Raw genomic sequence first — 22,594 nt, 5'->3', positions numbered from 1 at the left:
CAAGTAAGACTCTGCCTATTGCCAACGGATACAACAGATTTTCTACTTTTAGCACCCTTCATATGTTCAGTCCTCAGGAACAATATGTAGGAGATTCAATTTATTCTGTTGTGTGACCTTGCAACTGTCATTTCCTTTTTCCAGTTCCTCTCTCTTATGAATTTGGGACTCAGTATAATATAAATGGGTAGAGAAAGAATTATAATTTTTTATGCTTACAGTGACGTGAAACTTAATATGCCTGCTTATTGGGGCTTAGTATGTCTGCTGTGATCACACTAAAAGCTGTTTCCACTTTGTCTCATCTCTGCTGTTGATTTTGTAGCCAGGGATGTTGACGTTATTGCTAGAACAGTCCGTGCTTGTCTACTACAATATCCGTGGATGCATTTTCTGCAGATGGTAACATTTTACTGGCTTATTTCCCATATTGTGGGCAGTGTAATTATCAACCTCAGTCATCAGGCTGACCTGCTTGAAGTTGTTACTACATTATTACAATTTGTTGGTGTGACTGCGCATTTTGTTTTAATCACAGTACATTTTACTCATTACCCGTTCACCTTACTAACATGTTTTCTAGGAGTATCACAGAAGAGATTTTCTTAAGAAATAGCTTAAGCAATGGTGGTTAATTTATTGGTGACAAAAATATGGATAGTCAAAAAAGATTTAATTTGTAACACATTTTGACTGTTTCCTGCGTAAACTATTCATTGTTTATGTCAGGTTATCAAAGAAATCATGGTAGAGGAAACATCGCAGCACCTTGAAAGTCACAAGTGCGGTTATTACTGCCTAACAATTTTAATGTGATATTCAGCTGTGTATTTACAGTAATAACTCATTTTTTACCTGTCACCATAATATATGTGACACCCCCTGTGACTGCAGATTAACTCTGCATGTTGGTAACTAAATGATTACAACTTTTAAACTTTTAGTTTACAGCTACTACTTAAAAGGACACTGTGATGGCATTTCATTCTTTAGACTGTGATCCTGACATTGAGTCCTGTTAGAAGTTGAACCTAGCTTAAGTTTATTCAAATACAATACATTCCTAGCCTAATTTCAACAGATAATTTTAGACAATAGCCCTTCCTTCATCCGTCATCTTTCTTACATTTTATGTGCACCCTTGACTTCAGTATTATTGAATGGGATTATTTTTAATTGCAGTGTCCTTCTTTCGAAAGGCCCCTAAATTAAAATGTTCCTAGTCATGCTGCCAACACTGGCCTTTTATGTCAAAGTGGCATTTTCCTTCAGTGGCCAGCTGTTTCAGAGTGAAGTGAGCGGTAGCTTAGCTACATTTGATAATCATTGGTTTGATTCCTACTTTGTTCAACTGCAGACTGTGTAATTATTATCTGTTCTGTCATTTATCCAGTGCTGTTAGAACACCAGTGAAAATGTGCATGTTTCCTTTGTGGGATTTACTCACTCCAAAAAATAAAACAATCATACTTCCTCCCCCATGATAGGGGTTAAGTTGACCATAAGTGCTTCAGCAGTATTGCGGCCACAATGTTCTCTAGCTTAATATTTGTTGTTCAGCTAGAAGCAAAATATATACTTCTGAGCTGTTGAGGCACATGAGCCTTTTTGATTTCTAACCAACTACTGGTGTAATATGCATTTTTTTTTCAAAAAAAAAAGACTGCTGGGTTTTAATTGTTCTTTGTGAGATATCTTCCTATTTCAAGTCACAGTACCCGCTCCTGAAAATAATAATAATAGAATGCTTTTTTCCTTCATTTTACTGAGTATGATTGCATACAGATATGTGTTTTTGACAACTTCTGTTTCGTACTAGGATTGTTATCAAATCACCATGTTTTTCAGCTTAGTGTGCACACATTTTAAACCTGTTAAATTAGTACAGATTCACATATTTGATCAGCATTAACTGCTTTCTTTCCATTTAGCTGTTTCTACCCCCAATAAAATACTCATTTTCACATTCACTTCATTGTAATTATCCAGTCACTGCTTTCTTAATTGTCTCAATTTGAGTCTATCAGCCTCAGGGTTAACTCACAGTGCTTTAAAATAGTAGTTTACATTTTCACATAGACTTCTCCTTTATCAGGCATAAAAGCATCTCCTATTCTTTTCCAATGAGCTATACAGAAAAAAATGAAACGGTAATCCTATGGCATTTCACAAGGAATTGACAGAGTCTAAACCAATGAAGAGAATGTTGACATATTCAGTGAAATTCTGAGATAATCTGACCTTAGTGTTTAGTCCAGGACTGCTGTTATATGATTTAATGCCCACCTTGTATGGCCTCTAGTATATACATCTTTCATCTGTTTTTTATCAGCTTCTGTTCCAAATTAGTCCGTGTTTTGTCTGTCTTCTTCCGTTACTGTTACTCCTTTTCTTTTCTATATTTTCATAAGCTGCTTTGTCTTCATTTTTGCACCTTCAATTAATTGTTTATATCTGCAATTTGAGTGGTATAAGCTTTTTCTTTCATCACAGTTTCCTGATTTTCTTTTAAGGCAGTCTGTAGTGTTGTTTTTTTTTTTTTTTTTAAAACTTGATATTATGTGTCCTGATTCTTTAAGTGAACCTTCTATCCCCAAAATGAGGAGCACCAGCCCTCATACGTTAGAACAAATGGGCAAAATGTGGAACACATTCTAATGGTTTAGTAACAGCTTCAACTAGGAAAGTCATAGCAGTTTTTACTTAGGAAAAAATACCTTTTAATGCACTAACATGAGTCATTACTATTTACCGTGGATATTACTTAAAAAATTCCTAACACAGAATGTGTGTCAGAGCCCTTTAAAGTGGAACTTCAAGGAACATGAACTTTTCAAGACCACAAATGAGGAACGTTCCTTATAATGAGGTGCACTTGAGAGGTTTGAATATTACCCTTGCAACTGCATGATATTACTTGGAAGACTCACGCTGTCCTAATAAAATCCTTTCGACAGGAAGACCACATGACATGAGGCATCAGTATTGCCTCCTTGTGCACCTCATGTTTCAGTTCTGGTCAGGCATACTTTACTATTTGGAAACAAGAGAGATGATGCATCTTTTATATGTATGCTTCTCTGGGTTTACTACATAAACCTCTTTGTGTGGGAGAACCTCCATTTGGGTAGCTGTGTCCTGTGGGAAAAAAAATGCAAAATGGCAAATATCCTGAGAATTTAAGACAAAACATATTTTCTAAGTTTTCCTTAAAAGATGCATAAAACCATTATTTTGTATCTGAAACACCTAAATAATTATTATGAAACAGTATACACAACTTAAATGCAAGAATAATATATTTTGTCAGGAAAGTGCACTTCAGACATTTGAACTTGCTATGGGTATGGGTCTGTCCTGTAAACTCTTGTTTCCCCGAAAAAATGTCCCACTTTGAGTATTTGAAAAGGTGGCAACGATACGTTTTGCATATGTACAATAGTTACATATGGACATCCTATTCAAGAGTAGGTCATGCTACTAGGCAGAAGCAATGTTGTTTTTGCTAAAATATATTTTAATTTGCTGGGTCTTTTTTTTCCACCTTATTTGCAAATTCAGCTTGCTGGACACAAGTGTTGATTTTCAGTAGCATAGCACCAATGTCTGGGCTAAATGACTTGTTCAGAGTAATATAGGGAGTCATACTCATGAATACAGGGAACTGCTAATTAGAAGCTCATAACCTTAATACTTACATTTTAAAAATGTATCAGTTTTTGTCCACATTCTACTGCAATAAAAACAATGGGAGTCTCACATCACAGCTTGCACATTTCTGAGTACTCTTAAAAATTGTCAGTGGGTTGATTTTTAAACAAACAGGCTAAATGGTTACTCCCTTGTTGTGAATAAGGGGATTGCACTTGTTTACACTTCACCCTGTTGTTTTAGTGCCATCTGACTGACATTAAGTGAAAGAAGTGAAAACCAGAGAGATAAATGTACAAGGCAGATGTGGTGTGCAGTTTACAAATCCATTTTTTTAAGCTAGAGAGAGAGAAAGAAAAGCGCTCTGATTTTGAAAATGTGTGAAATACAGACTATTCTTTCTACTCTAGCAAGAGTATTTCATGTGGAGATGCTGCAGAAAATTGTGTTATCGTCAGTGGTTAGTAGAGAATAAGCCAAGTTACACAGTCATAGGTATAGCACATTTAAGACAATGTTGTTGTTGTTGTTTTTCTTTCGGCTTTTCCTGGTTAGGGTTCGCCACAGCAGAACTCTGGTCTCCTAGTGATTGGCAGTCGATTTTTATGCTGCCGAGGTGCCAGCCTGATGCCCAGCCTTCAGTGAAGGCACGCCCATTCACGCATGTCTTTCGAACGCCACTCAACTGCGGAGAGGACATGCAGACTCCACACAGAAGGCACTCCAGCCGAGAATCGAACAGGAGAACCTCTTGCTGTGAGGCAACAAAGGTTTTATTTATCCTTTTGTTGACCGAGTTAGCCTAAGTGGTCTAACAATTGACAACATGCAATGAAGATGTTACAAAGAAATGAAACTGTTGAAGTATGACAGAAGGAGGGTTGTGTGTGGATGAGACTTTTCAAAACAGTGTCATTATTCTGTTTGAAGAAATGTCACAAAAGAGAAATTGAAAGTGTCATATGTACTTTATGCGAGACAAATAATTAAATATATATATATATATGTGTGTGTGTACACACATTATATATGTAAACAAAAAAAATAGTTGAATGAATGACTGACCTGATGAGATAGCTAATGGTTTATTACTAAATGGTCTAGGAGAACTACAATGTTATAGGAATACAAATGCAAATTTCTGAATGCAGGACTTATCACTTAATCAGCACTGCTCTGCATTAGGCTAAATTCCTCCCACGTCACTCCCTTTACACCGCTACATTTCTGCTTCCTGTGAATATATACATAGCTTCTTTTTCTCCTTCCTCACTGTTATAGGAACACAGGATGATAGGAGGTTACTAGGGTAATGATCCGAGGGCCTTTACAAGCCTAGTCAAGTTTTACCCTCAGCACTTATCACCCCTGTCTACAAGGGACATATAGGTTCATAGGTTCATAGGCTCATGCTAGGCTATCTGCCCTAGGGCATTTATAAGCCTAGCCAGAGTGTGTTTGGCTTTCGCCACCCATTTTAAATTAATTTTGCTATGCCCTTTTTCGAGGTTAGTATACTGTGCCTCTGTCTAACAGTGACACAGAAGTGATACCCGGGGTAAACCTACGACCTCCCATCCACTCATCAACATTCCTCTTGAAGAGAGTCAATGAGGGACTCTGCCTAACCTGGACTGGGATTTTATTCCAGAGTGAAGGGAGCCTCTGGGTTATGAATCTGTCCCGCCAGCATCTACTATTTATTTCAGTGCTGAGGTTCAAGTCTCTCGAGCGCGTAGCTCAATGGGATTTGGATTTTCTGAGGTGTAGCATGTCCATTAATTCAGGGTTGGACATGGCTTTATACGTCAGGCACAGATCGCCTCTGAGCAGGCGGTATGCCACTGAGTAGAGCTGGAGTTTCTTTAACCGGGCAGCATATGGCATCTGTTTGAGCCCTTTGATCCTCTTGGTGAAGTACTTTTGGGGACTTTCCAGTTGCTGCAGGTGTCTGGTAAGGTACATCCCAAAAGGGGCATTGTACTCAATTATGTGCCTGATGAGGGATGAGTAAAGAGGCACAATGACCTCCCCTGATCTAGATGTGAATCCCTTCATGATTAGGTGGGCTATATAAAATGTTTTTCTAACCACTTTAGCCACGTGGTTGTCAAATGAGAGATTGCTATCAACTTGGGTCCCCAGGTCCCTAATTACTTCTTCTGTACTTAATGGATTACCACCTATGTGGTAATTTGTGGGCACTTTGTTTTTGCCAAAGGGGATGACTATACACTTTTTGGCATTTAGCTTGAGGCCGTGGCTCTGGCACCAGTTGTCTGTTTCTATGAGGCCCTTTTGGAGGATATTTGTGTCGGCTGGAGAGTCGATTATGGCACCCAATTTGCAGTCATCTGCGAACTTGGTCAGCCACAGTCCTTCCGTGTTGGCCTGTACCTCCGAGAAATATATACCGAACAAGAGAGGTCCCAGGACTGAGCCTTGTGGGATGCCACTTGGAACTGGTTTGGAGTCTGACATGGCTCCAGCAATTCTAACCATGTGGGTTCTGTCCTTGAGCCAGTTTGCAACCCATCTAGTGACATAGGGGTTTATATTTAAGCTGGTGAGCTTATCTATAATGCCCAAGTGGGGTATTGTATCGAAGGCTTTTGCGAGGTCCAGGTAGGCTGTGTGGACCACCTTCCCCTCGTCAATGGCCTCTGTGACTGTTTCAAAGAAATCAACCAGGTTTAAGAGGCAGGATCTGCCCTTAACAAAGCCGAACTGGGTAGGATCCAGTGTCTCTAGGTCCCCAATATCTTTATTTATGAGGTCCATGATGATCCTTTCCATAGCTTTGCAGACCAAGCTAGTCCGGCTTATGGGGCGATAGTTTCCAGGATCCATTGAGGCACCACCTTTGTGGAGAGGGACTACTGTTGCTGTACGCCACTCTTTGGGTACATATCCTGTGGTAAGGCTGCGATTGAACAGTAGTTTTATGTTTGGGTTTAGCTCTTCTTGGAGTTCATGTAGGACACAGCCCGGGACACCGTTTGGTCCCATTGATGCTGTGTTTTTTGCTTTGGAGAGGGCAGCTCTTACCTGAGCATCTGAGATGTCAGGGGAGCAGCACTCTGCTGGGATAGATATTTGCCCTTTAGGTGGGGGGGGGGGGTTTGCGCTGAACCTGTCAGCCTGGATGTTGGCAATGTCTGTGGGTTTGATGTATTTTTTGTCATTTTGGACTAATTCTGAGCATATCTGGGAATTCCCACCCAGGTTCCTAACATAACTAAAGAAAGCCTTGTGATCATCCTTAGTGTCCTGTGCAATTTTTCTCTCGGAGCTGGCCTTAGACGATTTTATGAGTGCCCGTAGTTTTTTGCTAATACTGATCAGAGATGCCTTCCCTTTTTTGTAGTAGCTTCCTCCTTCTGTTGTGTAGTTTGTTTATGGCTGGGGTCCACCAGACAGGACATCTGCCTTTGGAGGATTGGGTCTTGGTTTTATTTGGGTTTTATTTGGGATTGCATGATCCATGCATTCCTGAAGGTGTTCATAGAATCCATTTATAAAGGATTCTGCGGTCTGGGCTGTATTTTCCACAGGCTCGGGGGCTTTGAAGGATTCCACCTCAGTTTTGAGGAGTGTGAAATTTGCTTTAGAGATGTTTTTCACTGTGATTTTCTGGGCAGGGGGTGGGGTCGGGATGTGAATATCCAGTGAGATTAGTTTATGGTCTGATCTTACCAGTGAGACATACACTTCTGGTCTGGAGCATAGAGTCCCCATGTTGGTGATGATCAGGTCCAGTATGTTTTCCTCTCTTGTGGGAGTGGTAACAGGTTGTTCCATAGCATTTGAGTTTATAAATTCTAGGAACCTTTGGGCTAGGGTGTTGGAGCTAGAGTAATGTTCCCAGTCTATGTTTAGGTAGTTGAAGTCACCCAATATAATTGTGTTTGGAGAGACCTTCATATTTTCCAGTGTTCTCAGGAAGGCCAAGTCGGGTTCCTGGGTTTGGGAGGGTGGTCTGTAGCAGGCTATAAACTAGAAGGCAGTTTTACCCACTGTTAGTTGCACATGGATAGTCTCTGATGCTTCGTGCTGTGCCACCAACCTGGAGATGTGGGTATCTTTGACGAATATTGATACTCCCCCTCATTTTGTGGTTTGGTCCAAGTTTTGGGGCCGAAAAGCATGGTATGAAGTATAACCTGGTAGTGCTGGGGTGCTCTTGGGAGCCTTGAACCAGGTTTCTGTTACTGCACAGATATCGATGTTGTCCATGCTAAGGAGAGTTTTGAGTGCATGCATCTTGAGGTTTAGACTTCTGGCGTTGAGTATCATTACTCTTAGTTTCTTGTTCCTTGTGATACCTATAGAGGTGGGTTTGTCTTTTGAGCCTTGCCTAAAAAAGACACTATGGGGGTAGCTAGAGCCTTTGCCACTATCCAAAAGCCCAGGGGTGACAGGTGCAAGCCGTCCCTAGCGAAGCATCGTGGCTTGTCGAGCATGTCATCCCAGGCTGACAGGCATTGGATCCCCTTTGAATGACACCAATACTTAAGCCAATTGTTGAAATTGATCATCTTGTCTTCATATTGTGGCATCATTCTTGGTGAGGGTAAGATGCTACTCAAGGTCAGCGTCATACTGGCCTGTGCTACATGCTCAGAGAGCTCCTCTATGTCTCTTTTCATGTAGTCCAGGGAGGTACGTCTCAGGTCATTCACACCAGCATGGACAATGACTGAGTCATATTTGTACTTGCCTTGGAGTGACCTGAGTGCTTGTGTTATGTGGCGGATCCTAGCGCCCGACAGGCAGCTCACCGTGACCTGTGAAACCCCTGGGCTGTATTTACAGTTACCCATCCAATTGTCCAGATTGCATTTAGGTTCATAGGTGTGTATTAGGCTAATGGCCCTGGAGCCTTTACAAGCTTAGCCCATAGGATTAGCCTGGCATTGTGCCACCCGACCTTAGCTCCCAGTGCCTCTGTCAAGTAGAGCCACTGGAGTGATCCCGGGGTGAGTTTTCTATTTCCCATCCACTCATCAAGATTTCTCTTGAAGAGGGCCAGTGAGGTGCTCTGTTTGACATGTATGGGAAATGTATTCCATAGCATGGGCAGTCTCTGGGTTATGAACCTCCAGCACGTTCTGTTGATTGTGGTAATGAGGCTGAGGTCTCTGGAGCATGTGGTGCAGAGGGATTGGGATTTTTTTAGATGTAGCATTTCTAACAGAGCTGGGTCAGACATGGCTTTGTAAGTCAAGCAGAGATTGCCTCTAAGTAGGTGATATGAGACAGAGAATAGTTGGCTTTATTGAGTCTGTCTATATAGAAGTGTTTAATGCCTAGAATCCTCAGTGTGAGGTACTTTTGCGGCCTCTCCAGTTGTTGCAGGTGTCTAGTGAGGTACATACCAAATTGGGCATTGTACTCAATGATTGGCCTAATGAGGGAAGAGTAGAGGGAGATAATGACTCCTTTCTTCCTGGATGCAAAACCCTGAGTAAGGTGTGCCACATAGAAGGACTTTCTGACCACAGTGGCAATGTGGTGGTCAAAAGAGAGGTTGCTGTCAGCCTGTGTTCCCAGATCTCTTATAACACCTTCTGTGTTCAGTGGACTACCATCGATGTGGTAATTCATGGGAACCAGGTTTTTCCCAAAGGGGACGATGATACATTTTTTGGCATTGAGCTTAAGACCATGGTTCTGACACCAGTCGTTGGTCTCAGTGAGGCCTTTCTGTAGGATGTCAGCATCACTTGGGGAGTTAATAATAGCTCCCAACTTGCAATCGTCTGTGAACTTTGTCAGCCAGAGTCCCTTCGTGTTGGCCTGGACTTCAGAGAAGTAGATACCAAACAGGAGAAGACCCAGGACTGAACCCTGTGGGACTCCACTTGTGAATTGTCGGCAGTCTGTCTTGGAGTCAGCTACTTTCACATGGTGGGTTCTATCTGTAAGCCAGTTTGCAACGCACCTAGTGATATAGGGGTTGATGCCTAGCTTAATGAGGTTTTCTATAATTCTTGAGTGCGGAATGGTATCAAAGGCCTTGGTCAGATCAAGGTAGGCTGTGTGAACCATCTTGCCTTCATCCACAGCTCTGTTGACGGACTCAAAGAAGTTGACCAAGTTGAGCAGGCATGATCTACCCTTCACAAAACAAAACCGTGTGGGATCCAAATTTGGAGATTCCCTATATCCTTGTTTATTAGTTCCATAGCTTTGCATAAGAGACTCGTTAGGCTAATGGGGCAATAGTTCCCAGGGTCTGCAGTCACTCCTACTTTGTGGAGAGGGATGGCTGTAGTAGTGTGCCATTTAGTAGGGACAAAGCCTGAGGTGAGCCTGTGATTGAATAGGGCACACAGGTGAGGTGCCAGTTCACACTGTAGTTCATGTAGATCACAGCCAGGGATATTGTCAGATCCCATAGAAGTTGTATTCTTGGCCTTGGACAGTCCTGTTTTAACCTTTGCAGCAGTAATACTGGGTGCCTGGCAATCTACTGTTAATGTGATAGGTCCTTTGGGAGGGGAGACAGGGGTAAAGTTGGCACTTAATCTGTCGGCCAGTATATTGGCAATATCTGTCGACTCGCTATAAGAGGTACCATTGTGTAGTAGCTCAGAGCAAATCTGAGTATTGCTATGGAAATTCTTTACATAACTATAGAAGGCCTTGTGGTTGTCTTTACTATCTGCCGCAGTTCTGTTTTCATAGCTAGCTTTACAGGATTTGATGAGGGGATCTCAGTTTTTTGTTGAGGCTCATAATGGAGTTTTTCCAGTCTTGGGACTTCACCTTATTCTGCATCAGTTTCCTCCTTCTGTTGTAGAGTTTGTTTATGGCAGGGGACCACCGGATTGGCTTCTTATTTTTGGAGGAGAGCATCTTGGTTCTATTGGGTATGGCGAGAGCCATGCATTTGTGTACGTGTTCATACAGTGAATTGGTGTATGATTCGGCTGTCATGCAACTATTGTCCATTTGCATGGGTGCCGTGAAGTTAGCCACCTCTGTTTTTAGGAGCCCAAAGTTCACTTTGGAGAAGTTTTTCATGGTGGGAGGGATGTGTATTTCCAAGGTGATTAGTTTGTGGTCGGATCTAACCAGGGAGGAGTTCACTATTGGTGTAGAGCAACGGTCGCCATGTTAGTAATGACCAGGTCAAGGATGTTGCTACTCTAGTGGGGGTAAGAATGAGCTGGTCGAGGGCATTGGAATTAATAAATTCTAGGAAACATTAGGCAAGTGTATTGGCACATAAGTTAATGGAGGGGTAGTTGAAGTCGCCCAGTATGAGAGTGGTAGGTTGGACTCTAATATTCTCCAGGGTGCTTAGGAACATAGAGTGTGAGTCTTGGGACATGGTTGCAGACCTATAGCAGGCTACGACCTGAATCACTGTCTTACCCAATGTTAGCTGCACCTGAAGCATCTCTGATGCGTTATGGTGGTCTAGCAGTCTGGAGGTGTGCGCATCCTGTATGAATATGGAAACACCACTGCATTTGGAGCTTCCGTCCAAGTTCTGGGGCCAAAAGGTGTGGAATGTGTTATAGTCTGGTAGTACAGAGGTACTTTCTGCTGCCTTGAACCAGGTCTCTGTTAAAGCACAAATGTCGATGTTCTCCATTTTAAGGAGCACATTGAGCAAGTGCATTTTGAAATTTAGACTTCTAGCATTGAGCAGCATGACCCTCAGATTGCATTTGTTTGCAGCTGTTACAGTGGTTCATATGTTCATAGGTAAGTACTAGGCTATTGGCCCTAGGGCCTATATAAGCCTAGCCAAAAAGGTACCCTGGCTTTTGCCACCCAAAAAAACTATTTTCCTGTGCTCCTGTTGAGCAGAACCACAGATGTGATCCCCTGGATGAATTTCCTATTTCCCATCCAATGATCAAGATTTTTCTTGAAGAGTGCTAATGAGAAACTGTGTTTGATATAGATAGGTAGTTTGTTCCAGAGTATGGGAAGTCTCTGGGACAGGATTCTATCCCTCCAGCATGTTCTGTTTATTGTAGTGACAAGGTTTAGGTCCCTAGAGTGTGTAGCTCTGAGGAATTGGGATTTCTTTAAGTGGCGTGTCCAACAGCTCTGGGTTTGACATAGCTTTGTATGTTAGGCACAGATCGCCTCTGAGTAGGTGATACACGATGGAGTAAAGCTGGAGTTTTTTGAGGCGGTCTGCATAGGGCATCTGTTTGAGGCCGGTAATCCTCTTTTTGAGATATTTCTGCGGCCTTTCCAGTTGTTGTAGATGTCTTGTGAGGTACATACCAAAAGGTGCGTTGTACTCTTTAATGGGTCTAATGAGTGATGAGTATAGGGGAACAATGACCTCTTTGCTCCTGGATGACAAACCTTTTGTGATGAGGTGTGCCACATAGAAGGATTTCCTGACTACTGTGGCGATGTGATTATCAAAGGAGAGACTACTGTCCACCTGTGTCCCAAGGTCTCTTATCACACTTTTGGTGTTAAGTAGACTACCAACTATGTGGTAGCTCATGGGTACAGAGTTTTTATCAAAGGAGATGACAGTGCACATTTTGGCATTGAGTTTGAGGTCATGGCTTTGACACCAGGCATCTGTTTCTGTGATGCCCTTTTGTAGGATGTCCACATTGTTAGGAGTTTTGATTATGGCTCCTAGGATGTTGTCAGGTCCCATGGATGCTGTGTTGTTGGCTTTGGAGGGTGTGGTTTTTACCTGTGCAGCCATGATTACAGGAACTTTGCATTCTTCTGGTACAGAGATGGGCCCTTTTGGGGGCGAGAAGGGGGTAAAGTTAACACTGAACCTGTCTGCCAGGATGTTGGCAATATCAGTTAGTTCTGTATATTTAGTGTCATTGTGCTGTAACTCAGAGCAGATTTGAGTGTTGCCATTGAGATTCTTGACATAGCTATAAAATGCTTTGTGGTTGTCTTTAGAATCAGTGGCGATTTTGTTTTCGTAGCTAGCTTTGGAGGATTTTATGAGGGATCTCAGCTTCTTACTGAGGCTGACCAGGGAGTTACTCCTATCCTCCAATCATGGGATTTTACTCTTTTTTGCAACAGTTTCTTTCTTCTGGTGTAGAGTTTGTTTATGGCAGGGGACCACCAGATTGGTTTCCTTTTTTTGGAGGATAGCATCTTTGTTCTGTTAGGGATAGCATGATCCATGCACTCGTGTAAGTGCTTATAAAGTGCATTTGTGTAGGATTCAGCAGTCATACCTCTAGTGTCCGTCTGCATGGGTGTTGAGAAATTCGCCACTTCTGTCTTAAGAAAGTGCGAAGTTGGTTTTGGAGAAATTTTTTACTGTGATTTCCATAATGGGGGTAGGGGCAGGATGTGGATGTCTAGGGTGATTAGCTTGTGGTCGGATCTGACCAACGAGGAATTGAGCTCTGGTGTGAAACACTGGTTGCCCATGTTGGTAATGACCAGGTCTAGGATATTGCTGCCCCTCGTGGGGGTGTGGATAAGTTGATCCAAGGCATTGGAATTTATGAATTCCAGAAAACATTGAGCAAAAGAGTTGGTACATGAGTAGTTTTCCCAGTTAATGGTGGGGTAATTGAAATCACCCATTATTAGGGTGTTGGGTTGTACCCTAATATTTTCCAATGTATCAAGAAATGAGGAGTGGGAATCATGGGGCATGGTGGGAGATCTGTAGCAAGTTACAATTTGGATTGCGGTCTTGCCCAGAGTTAGTTGCACTTGGATAATCTCAGATGCATTATGCTGAGCAACTAGCTTGTAGGTTTGGATATCCTTAATGAATATGAACACACCTCTGCCTTTGGTGCTTCAGCCCAGGTTAGGCGGCTGAAAGATGTGGTATGAATTATAGCCTGGTAATGCAGGGGTGCTCTCTGGAGCCTTGAACCAAGTCACTGTACAGATATCAATGTTCTCCATTTTAAGGAGTGCCTTGAGTGAAGGCATTTTGAGGTTTAGACTTCTAGCATTGAGTGGCATTACCCTCAGATTTTGCTTGCTTGTACCTGTTAAGGTGGTGAATTTGTCATTTGAACCTGGCCTAAAAAAGGCATTATAGGGGTGGCAAGAGCCTTAGCCCGTATCCGGAATCCCAAAGGTAACAGGTGCAGGCCATCTCTGGCAAAGCATCGTGGTCTGTCGGTCATGTCATCCCAGTCAGACAGATACTGGATCCCCTTAGAATGACACCAGAAGCTTAGCCAATTGTTGAAGTCAATCATTTTGTCCTTGTACAGTGGTATCATTCTGGGTGATGACAGGATGCTACTCAGGGCTAGGGTCATACCTGCCTGGGCTACAAGATTGGAGAGGTCCTCCATGTCTCTTTTTATGTAATCCAGGGAGGTACGTCTCAGGTCATTCACACCAACACGGACAATGACAAAAGTCATATTTGTACTTGTTGTGGAGTGACCTGAGTGCATGGGTTATGTGGCAGATCCTGGCACCCAACAGGCAGCTGACAGTAACTTTCTTCTTGTTTAGCCTGGTGAGTGGGACATCAGTGTGCCTGACTATAGAGTCACCTATGACTAGAGTGTTGGGTACGTTGTTATGCCTTATGGGCTGTGCTTGAGTGGCACACTGTTTAGGAGAGTTATGTGTCTCGTGATTAGTGTTGTGTTGTGGTGGTTGAGTGCGTTTTTGTCTTGGAGTTCTCTGCTGTTTGGATAGATTTTTATTGAGAGCCTACATGAAGGTGGGTGTGTGGTTTGTGTTTTTATGTAAAGGCAGTGCTGGTGTGTGTTTTGGAGGGCTATGTGTTCCATGTGGTGTGGTGCATGTGTTGACCTTCTCCTCTTGATCAGCTATTCTGGTCTTGGCTGGAGAATGTGTGGCTTCCAGTTTGAATATATAAGTGCATCTCTCGCAAGTCTGAGTGTTGTGAGTTAAGAGGAGAGGGTTGTCTGTGTACATTGCTTCAGGATGCTCAAGCTCACCAGGTTAATAGGAGAAGGCACAGGGAACTGACCTTTAGACATGCCTGGAGAGGTGGGTATTAATAATAAGTACTGGAGCTATTTCCTTGTAGAAGGTTTAGTGCTGGTAGCACTTTTGTGTGTAACAATAATTGCTACAAGATGTCTGGTAAAGTGCTAGACTAATAAGCTAGGAAAAGTGCAGTAGAGGAGAGAACTAGCAAATCTAAGAGCAATGTTGAAGAGCAGACTCTGCTCAGAAGCTTACAAACAGTCCTGGATACAGCAAATCTATATCTGGACTAGACTAGTTACAGGAAAGGTGGGAAACAAGCGCAAATGTGGGATTTTAAATTATAAAGTTGAAATAGATGGAAAAGAAAAACTGCCCAAACGGCCAATGAACTACAATTTGTGGGCCAGAAACCACTCCTCTTGTGGTTGATAGGCTACCCTGTGCTTACCACCCAACTGATAAGCTAAAAGGCTAATCCTGTAACATAGAAAGGCTTGAGGGGGGGGGCTCAGAAGCCTACAAACAGTCCTGGATACAGCAAATTTGTATCTGGACTAGACTAGTTACAGGAAAGGTGGGAAACAAGTGCAAACGCGGGTTTTTAAACCAGAAAGTAGAAAGAGATGGAAAAACTGCCCGAATGGCCAATAAACTACAGTTTCTGGGGCAGAAACCACTCTTGTGGTAGATAGGCTACCTAGTGCTTACCACTCCCACTGATAAGCTAGAAGGCTTCCCTCCAACACAGAAAGGCATGGACTAATGAATTTCTCTGTTTGACATGAAGCAGGAGTGTGTTCCAAAGGCGTGGTAACCTCTGGGAGACAAATCTGTCCTTCCAGCAGGTTCTATTAATGTCACATACCAGGTTAAGGCCATTACAGAGAGTAACCCTTGTACCATTTGACTTTTGGATCACGCTACAGTTTTTACCTTTCTCAGTCCCTCTGTTTCCCTGGACTCTGTGTCTTTGCCATTACTCATTTTGTGCTGTGTCCTGTAAACACCTTGTGTTAACCCCAACAGTTTAAAAGGCTAATCCTTTTCTCAATATTTTCTTCATACTCATCTGATTCCACTTTTCTGGTTGTAAAATGTACACCTTAACATCATGCAAAGTTTGCACATAATATTTCTGGGTTTTTTTTGTGTGAATAGTTTGTCTTAGCTTTTTGCTCCATTGTTGGCTATAATCATTATATTTATGTCACTTCTATTTTGAATGTAATCTGAGCTGAACCTGCATATGGTCATGCTGTGATCTGTGCTATGTTTATGGTAACCAAAATGTAAAAATAAATAAACAGAAACACTTGCAGATTAAACAGTATTTTCATTATGTACATCTGTGCCTAAAGAGGTTGATCTCTCAGACAGAAATAATTGATATTCCTTTGACCTAAAAAAAGTCAAATATAATTTTATAGTTACATTGTTCTGTGATATCATTATGAATGATGTGTTTGAAATCCAAATGATTTCACAAAAATTAATCTGAATACGTTTGTCCCCTTCATCCTCTTACTTAAAGTAATCAGCTGTCACATCTTAGCACAAGTATAGAAAATTCCCCTTTTGAACGAATTTTAGACTACATTTTCTCACTTGATAGAGTTTGCCCTTGTGGCATTCTCAACGAGTGTTTATTTACACGGTAGCATTTGCATTATTAGTATTAACATAAGTAAGCCCAAAGACAATTCCTGTAAAAATAACTTTCCAGCTGAGGGTAACAGTGTTCAGAGATCTCTTCACCTGAGGTCACATAAAGGAAGTGTGTTGTGGGTATTTGACAGCTGTGCAACATGAGATCTTTCTTGACAAGTTAACTCTAGTGTATAAATTGAATATGTTAGAAGAAAACTGAATTTCAGAATAAATGTTTGATCAGAATTCTATTTAGGAAACCTCTTACAGTGAAACACTCATAACCCTTAATAAAAGTTGAAAAGAAAGAGTTAGAAATTATTTATATTACATAAACAATTCACACTATGGCCCCATATTTTATTAATGCTTTGAATTCTCTAATAAAGTAATATGTTTGCATTATAATATTAATGAAACATACAAAAGATGTGGAAACAACATTGGTACTATGAGGAAGTTATGCACATATTTTTCTAAAGATACAGAAGTAAATAATAAGCAATATAAAGGCATCTGTGAGGCAAACATTAATTATTTCAGTATATTCAGTGCAGGTCTTATCAGCTTAGATAGATGTCAATTTACACATAAATAAATTGCATTTGGTTATTTTTTGGGGCATCACATCCTGTTAGCACCACTGTACAAGTTCCAGAACTATCCACCTGTCACTGTAAGAACTGTAGTGACGAAAGTGATCACTTTATAAATTGTTGAACCTCAACAGTTTGTAATATAATTCAGGAGTTTTCTTGTTCTCTGCAGTTGTATGAATGTGGAGTTAGTATGCTTAATTTATGGAGATGTAGGGGCAGAGTAGGTTTTTGTTGTGATCACTTGGTTAGATGTTTTTAGTTTAGATAATAATAATTGCCAATGAACTTTTTCAGTGTGTGTTCTATCGATCAAAATTCATCAGCAATTAAAAGAAATAAAATCTCATATATATAAAAATATAAGTGAAGCTACTCCTTTTTCAGCTAATTTGACTTGAGAATTGTGTTGACATGAACTTCACGTTTAGGTCCATTTTTTGTTACTAAGTTATGCACTTACTGACTGCTTAGCCGCTGCATTCCTGTGACACGGCTGACTAGATATTCCCACTGTCCATAACGAATAATGGGACTAGGTTATGACAAATTCTTTGGCAATGCCATTGTTTAAAATTCAGTTGTTTGTAGCACTGCACTTGTTCACCATCCCTGGCTGAGCCTGAAAACAGAATGTGCCCTGTTAACAGAGAGTAAATTAAAATAAAATAATAAAATAAAACAAATGTGCAGTTTCTTATCAATTTGTCTAAGTTAGGTTTGTAAACAGTGTGGGATAATCCTTCTTTACAGAGAGCAGGTGTGTGTTTCAGAGTGGAGAATTCATTGGGAGAGATATCTTTTACACGAACAGTTCCTATTTATGTTAAATTGTAGATCCCTTTATCTTGTATTTTTTTACTAATAGTCTTGTAGATATGTAGTAGGTCACACAGGACTGGCTCATTTACAGCTTTGTAGGCCAGATATCAATCAATACATAGGAGTCTGTAAGAGACAGAGGAGAAAGGCAGGGCTTTTAGACACTTTGGGTAAAATAAGGAATTCATACCCAAGTTTTTTTATTTTTTTTTTTTTAGTGGGGGACAACTGTGTTTTTTCAAGCTGAATTATGTGTTTGGAAAGGTACATAGCAAAGGACACATTGTATTCTAGTCTGAGATGGATGATCGGATGATGAGAAGATTGTAAAGATCTTTCTAATTCAAGAGGAGATGCCCTTAGTAATAATTTGGGGTTTGGTAGAAGGCTTTCCTATGGACAACGGAGACATAGTGGTCAAAGGAAACTTCATTATCCATGGAGGTGCCCATGTCTCTAATGATAAGAGTCAACTTTAAAAGGAAGGGGAGGTCATTTTTCTTTTGGAAGGTATGCGAGAGTTCCTGCCCCCCAAACTGTACAGTGCTACTTTTCTGGGGATTTGGGTTTAGACTGAGATTCTGACACTACAAGTGAGTTGGGCGTCCTTGAAGACAGAGTGTCATTTGTTTGAGTTTATGTGTCACAGGCTTCTTTACTTTAAATATTTTACGGAATATATCCGATTGTGCACCTTTAGTTGGCTTAGAGAGGACTGAAAGTTACATGAGTTATGCTGGTGTTGCAATCTTTAAATGTAACATTGAACTCTGATTGTATGTGTGGGATTGTCAGCATAGAGCATCATCAACTGTTAAGAGGCTCAATCTACACATCCAATTGCTCCCGGTTGCTTCAATTAAAAAGCTTAAAAAAAATTGCATTAGAATTAGTAATAAAACAGTCGATTCAAATAACCTTCCTGTTTGCAAAGCTCAAGGGCTAAACTCTGCCAGGGCAGTAAGATAATAAACCATCTACACATATTTATTTAATGTGCTCAAAGAAGGGCATTGTGATGTTCTTGTAGCTTTACGTTGTAGTATACACATTGCAATATGTGTTGACTCAAATTATAGTGATTTAAAGTAAATTGTAATAGATTCAGAGGTCTCACTGTGCCAAAAAAAGATCAACATATTAAATGACAACTGTTTCTTGAAAATTGAGTGACCTTTATCTGTAGAATAATAAAGTAAGAGGTATAGGGGTACTTATTCTCTTTGTTTACTTTTCATGGTTTGTCATTGCATGAAACTCATTTACATGAGTGTCCTTGTATTTACATGATATATGTACTTGAATAGGTAGTTTTGTACAAACAGCACCAACAAGCTGTCATTGCTTCACATAATTATAATGAAATCCATTCACCCACTTCATATGTGTGAAATGAATTGCGTTTCCCAGACTAACTCTGGTATGTATTCTGAAGGGTGTGACAACTGCTGCAAGACTATTTTGTATGTGCAATAGTGATCCATCCATTACTTATTTAAAAATGGGACCAAGGTCAGAGTTCACCAGCCCATTCTGATTAGTCATTGCATCGAAGTCACTAGTTATTTTCAGATTCCACTTATTCTGGTCTTCTTTATAAGAAAGAGCATGTTCAAATGTGTACTACATTAATTGTTTGTTTGTGTCTTTCGGCTTTTCCCGGTTAGGGGTCGCCACAGCGGAACTCCGGTCTGCTAATGATTGGCAGTAGATTTTTACGTACTGGCTTGCCGGGCCTAACGCACAACCTTCAACAAAGGAACACCCATTCATGCATGTCGCCACACAGAAGACGCTCTAACTGAGAATCGAACGGGCAACGTCTAACTGTGAGGGGACAATGCTACCGCAGCACCACCACTGCAAAAATGTGTACTACATTAATAAATTGGTAAATTGTTTTTTGAAATATATGTTCGTGTGCCTAAGCATACAAAAACATATTTATTCATTATTATTTGTTTATTTATTGGCATTTGTTTATCAGAATGTCTAAATGGGTGAAGGAACCCATTTTCATAGAAGGCCCAGGAAGAAAAACTTCACATTTGTGCACAGAGTAATTACAATGTCATTCTTATAAATTATAGATAAACGCTCTACAGCCATTCAATTACAGATTACACTGATATTCATGTATGACTGTGCTGTCTTTAACTGAAAAACAAAAACGGCTGAACCTAAAATGATCAATGTAAAAGATCTAATGTCAAAATATATGAAAGCAAAGACTTTTTTTTTTGCAGGGGAGTACAATGATGTGACTTTTCAGTCACTTTCCCGACATTACAGACATTTGGTATTCTGACTTTTCTGGCAAAGGGCTGATTCCCAAATATATCAACCTAGCTAGCCTTATTTATGTTGGTGTGTGTGTTTGTATCTATACATGTGTGTGTGTGTGTGTGTGTGTGTGTGTGTGTGTATATATATATATATATATATATATATATATATATATATATATATATATATATATAGATATATATATATATATATATATATATATATATATATATATATATATATATATATATATATATATATATATATATATATATATACACACACACACACACACACACACATGTATACATACGAGAGGAGAGGTTTCACACCCAGAAATTGTAGTTTATTGGCCGTTTGGGCAGTTTTTCCATCCCTTTCAACTTTCTGGTTTAAAAGCCCACATTTGCTTTTGTTTCCTGCCTTTCCTGTAACTAGTCTAGTCCAGATACAGATTTGTGTATTCAGGACTGTTTCTAAGCTTCTGAGCCCCTCAAGCCTTTCTGTGTTGGAGGGAAGCCTTCTAGCTGATCGGTGTGAGTGGTAAGTACTAGGTAGCCTATCCACCACAAGAGGGTGGTTTCTGGCCCAGAAATTGTAGTTTACTGGCTGTTTGGGCAGTTTTTCCATCCCTTTCAACTTTTTGGTTTCAAAGACCCTTGTTTGCATGGGTATGAGCTTGTTTAAGCTCCGCACTACAACGCCAAGCAGAGGTAATCTATTACTGGTGCCAGAAAGTCTGCTCTTCATTTTTTCCCTTAGATCTTGCTAGTTCTTTCTCTCTTGCACTTCAAATAGCCTAATCACTTTGCACTTCAACAGGTTTTTGTAGCAATTATTGTAGCACACCTAAGTGCCTTCAGCACTAGTCATTCTTCAAGGAAATAGCTTCAGTACTTAGTAGTTATGACCACCCCTCCTTGCATGATTAAAGGGCAGTTCCCTGTGCTTTCTCCTATTAACCTGGTACACTTGGGCATTCTGAGGCAGTGCAGCAACTGCCTCATGTACACAGACAACCGCTCCTCTTACCTCCCAACACTCAGACTTGTGAGAGATGCACTTATATCACCAAATTGGAAGCTATGCACTCTCCAGCCAAGACCGCACTAGCTGGTCAAGAGGAGAAGGTCAACACAAACCACATACCCACCATCGTGGAGGCATTCAATAGAAATTTACCCAGACAGCAGAGACCTCCCAAGACATAAATGCACTCGTCCACCACAACACAGCACAAACCACAGGACACATAGCTCACCTCCACAGTGTGCTCCTCAACCTAAGCCCCTAAGGCTAAACACCTTGTCCAATACACTAATCATAGATGACTCAATAGTGAGGCACACAGATGTCCCACTCACTAGGTTGAATAAGGAGAAGGTAACAGTCATCTGTCTATCAGGTGCCACAATCCAACACATAACACATGCACTCAGGTCACTCCACAGCAAGTACATGTATGACTCTGTCATTGTCCATGTGGGTGTGAATGATCTCAGCCACACCTCCCAGGGCTACTTGAAAAGAGACATAGTGGAGCACTTTGATTATGTGGCCCTGGCAGGTATGACACTAGCCCTGTGCAGTATCCTACCATCACCCAGAATGATACCGCAGTACAAACAATAAAATGATTGACTTCAACAATTGGCTAAGTTTCTGGTGTTATTCTAAGGGGATCCAGTATCTGTCTGCTTGGGATGACATAATTGACAGACCTTGATGCTTTGCCAGAGATGGCCTGCATCTGTCACCCCTGGGTTTCTGGATACTGGCTAAGGCTCTTGCCACCCCTAAAGTGCCTTTTTAGGAGGTGTTCCAAAGACCAATCTACCACCATAACAGCTACAAACAAATGCAATCTGAGGGTCATGCTACTCAACCCTAGAAGTCTAAATCTCAAGATGCACTTGCTCGAAGCACTCCTCAAAATGGAGAACATTGGCATTTGTATTGTAAAGAGACCTGGTTTAAAGCGGCAGAAAGTACCCCTGCGATACCAGGCTATAACTCATTCCACACCTTTCGGCACCAAGACATGGACTGAAGCTCCAAAGCCGGTGGTATCTCCATATTCATAAAGGATATGCACACCTCTAGACTAGTAGCCCAGCATAACACATCTGAGATACTTCGGGTACAGCTAACACTGGGTAAGACGACAATCCAGGTCATAGCCTGTTGTAGGTCCCCAAGCATGTCCCTAGACTCTCACTTCATGTTCCTAAGCACCTTGGAATCTGTCATGGTCTAACCCAACACTCTCTTACTAGGAGACTTCATCTACCCCACCATCAACTGGGAACACTACTCAAGCACCAATACACTGGCCCAACGCTTCCTGGAATTCATCAGTTCCAATGCCCTGGGCCAGCTCATTCTGACCCCCACTAGAGGAAGCAACATCTTTGACCTGGTTATTCCTAACATGGGCAACCATTGCTCTACCCCACTAGTCAATCCCTCCTTGGTCAGATTCGACCATAAACTAATCACCATGGAAATCTACATCTCAACCACACCCCCCGCAAAGGTAAACACCTTGAAAAACTTCTCTAAAGCTGGCGACTTTGGACTCCTAAAAACAGAGGTGGCTAACTTCATGGCACCCATGCCAATGGAAAATAGATGCATGACTGCCGAATTATACACTAATGCAATTTACAAACATGTACACAAATGCA

The sequence above is a fragment of the Protopterus annectens genome, chromosome 2.part1 (assembly GCF_019279795.1).
Source record: "Protopterus annectens isolate FY-2018-M chromosome 2.part1, PAN1.0, whole genome shotgun sequence".
NCBI classification, from domain to species: domain Eukaryota; kingdom Metazoa; phylum Chordata; order Ceratodontiformes; family Protopteridae; genus Protopterus; species Protopterus annectens.
Note: the sequence above shows the minus strand (reverse complement) of the source record.